A 2,963-nucleotide genomic window follows, 5' to 3' on the forward strand; every position below is an offset into this window, starting at 1 on the left:
TGCTCCTCGCATGCTGCAGGTAGACTTCATTGCTGCCATGGAGCAATTCTTTGCCTGTACCTGATCCCCTCTGATTTCTTCAATTCCATGCTCTGTTGGGAATCGCAACAACTGGTGCAGTGTTGAAGGAACGACCCCCATTGCATGTAACCATGGCCTTCCCAAAATGGCATTGTACGGGGAGGGGGTGTCAATTATTGTGAACTCAAGTTTTACCTTCTTGGTGCCAGCCTGCACCTCCAAACTTACTGCTCCCAGGGGCTACGTTGGCGTTCCATTGAACCCAACCATTGGACTGCTCCAGATCATTTTGGTGAAGGCCAAGCTCCTTGTAGCATCTGGCATACATGATGTCACAAGAGCTGCCCTGGTCGATTAGTATTCACTTTACCTGACACTCTCCAATCTAGAGGGATATTACCAAGGCATCGTTGTGTGGATGCTGCACCATCTTAAGGTCGTCTTCAATGAAGGACATTATTGGTCCCTGGCACTCGTCTGCCCTAGGTCTTTTCTGCCAGACCTAACACACATGCTGCAAGTGTTTTACCTTCTGAGTTTCCCTATGTATCTCATTCTCATTAACCTTCGAGTGAATCACATTGATCACTCGAGGTTCGCCTGCTTGTGGTTGTGGTGCTGGTAGGGGGTGGTGCTGCTGGTGCTTGAGGCAGCCTTGCTTGTTCTTCCCTTGTCCTGGCCTCATCTACTAGGTCCCTTAAATGACCTTGCCTTACCAGGTCTTCTAGGTATGCATTTAGGGCTCTGCACCATTGAGTCAGATGCCCATCTTCATAGTGGTAAGCACAGTGCTTGCCAAGGCTTTTTTCTATAAATTCGCCAGGAACTCTTGCTGGTGCTCTGTAATAGGGCTGATTCTAGATTTTTTCCAAAACTTTGTAAATCGAAATTTGAAATACGATTGTGATTGCCTATACAGCCTTTAACCCTGTCTCCTGCTTATTGAATCCACCATTATCTCAGCCTCGCTTCGGCGAGCCGTTTCTCTTCTCTTGTTTTGACGCCTTTGTCCTCGGTGTGTCCTCCTCGGCCCCGGCATACTTCTCGATCCTGGCCATGAGTTTCTCCATGCTTTGGGTAGCGTCTTTGCTAGTGACTTTCGAAGTAGACAATCATCTTTCAGGCCGTTTTTGAAAGACATAACCTCCACCTCTTGGTTGCACCCGGATATTCGGTTGAACACCTCATAATACCTTTTGGCATAGGCCCTAAGGCTTTTATCCTCACTGATTCTCAAAGCCATCAGGGAGTCCACCCTTAATGGCTGTAGTTTGTTTGTCACAAACCTGGCCATGAACATCTCGGCCAGGCCTTCCCAGCTTTTCACAGTTCCTTTCGGCAACTTGTAAAACTAGTCTGATGCAATTTCTCCAAAGGACGAGGGGAACACCTTGCAGAGCAACGGCTCGTTCCCGGTGTACAATGCTGTTGAGTTCAGGTACAAGCCAACATGAAAGTTAGGGTCAGACTTACCGTCATATATCTGGAATCTCGGTATGTGGAACCTTTTTGGGGCTTTGAATTTGTCCAATTCAACCGAGAACGGCGTTCTCGGCTTGACTGGAGAGGTTACCTCGGCATCTTGTCGCTTCCTCTGGAGGTAATCCCTCAGATCCTCTTTGGTCCGTCCAAGAGCTCGGCTATCAATGGATTTTAGCCTCTTTGGTGCGCTACTCCCGATGTCATTGTGAGTTCTTTTGGACCTCCCCCAATTGGTTGGGTTGAAACAAAGCTTCTTCCCTTAAACACACCGATGTTCTTTGGTGCAAGTTTCTTTGGTTCGACGTGTCTTCTGCGACTCTTCTCTCATTGATTATCCATGCTCGACCTCCCTTGAAGGCCGGTGAGAATATTCCTTGGTCTTATCATGCTGAGGGACCACAGGGACTATTTTATACCCCCATTTCTGGGCATCTTTCTTGGCTGCTGGAATCGGCGTATCTTGTAACGGAAACGGTGGCTGCATGACGTTGTTCTGCATCATGAAATTGACGACCGATTGCAGGTCCGCCAGTTTATTCACCATTCCCTTCATCTCTCCGTCCCTTCGCAGGCATTTGTCTTTCCATACCTGGAGGTCGTCCTCGTTATAATACCCGTCTCGGTTTGACTTCTTTGGTACGTCGTCCTCCTGGCTGACGTTTTTCTCTTTGGGATTCTTATTCCGAGTTTCTTTGTTGCAGTTATCCTCCTCCACGTTAGGGGCAATGTGTTTTCCACTCTCAGCAGGGATTTCGTCCCCAACCTTCTCTTTCTGTCCGTCCTTGGTCATCTATTCTCCTTTCTTTCACAGACGGTGCTAAATTGTGTGTACTGTTTTCTGACCACACTGTCAATCAGGTACTCAGCTGGAGAACACTGGCAGAATAGATTACGCCCGAACGACCTGTCAAAAAAAGAAAAGACTTCGGCGGTGGTTCGTCCACCCGGGGGCACTCCGACGATCAAGTCAGTTATCTCTTAAAGATAGCAAAAGTGCTTAACTCACTAATCAGAATACAAAAAGTGTACCTTAGACCCACGATCGCCTTACTTTTATAACCAACACTGACCTAATCCCTATAGAAGCCTGGCTTTAATGGACTCTAGCTCAATGCCTATCCAAGACTCCCAGTTAGATAGAGATAAACTCCCTAAGAGCTTTATCATTATCCAGGTTGAGGTCCTCCCTCATTCTAGGACTCTTATAACTTATCCGCTCATCTCAGATTCCGATATTTTCCCAGATAACCTCGGCCTAGCCGAGATCACCTCGGCGCCATGACCAAGGGACGTGGCACCTCGGCTGGTACTTCGGTACCACCTTGGCCACGTGTTGCCATTCAAGAAATATGTTCCCACAATAATATAAATACATATATATATATATATATATATATATATATATATATATATATATATATATATTTGGACAACAATAATACAATTTTGCTATAAACTAC

The sequence above is a fragment of the Camellia sinensis genome, chromosome 3 (assembly GCF_055761805.1).
Source record: "Camellia sinensis isolate YWXY chromosome 3, ASM5576180v1, whole genome shotgun sequence".
Taxonomy (NCBI): domain Eukaryota; kingdom Viridiplantae; phylum Streptophyta; class Magnoliopsida; order Ericales; family Theaceae; genus Camellia; species Camellia sinensis.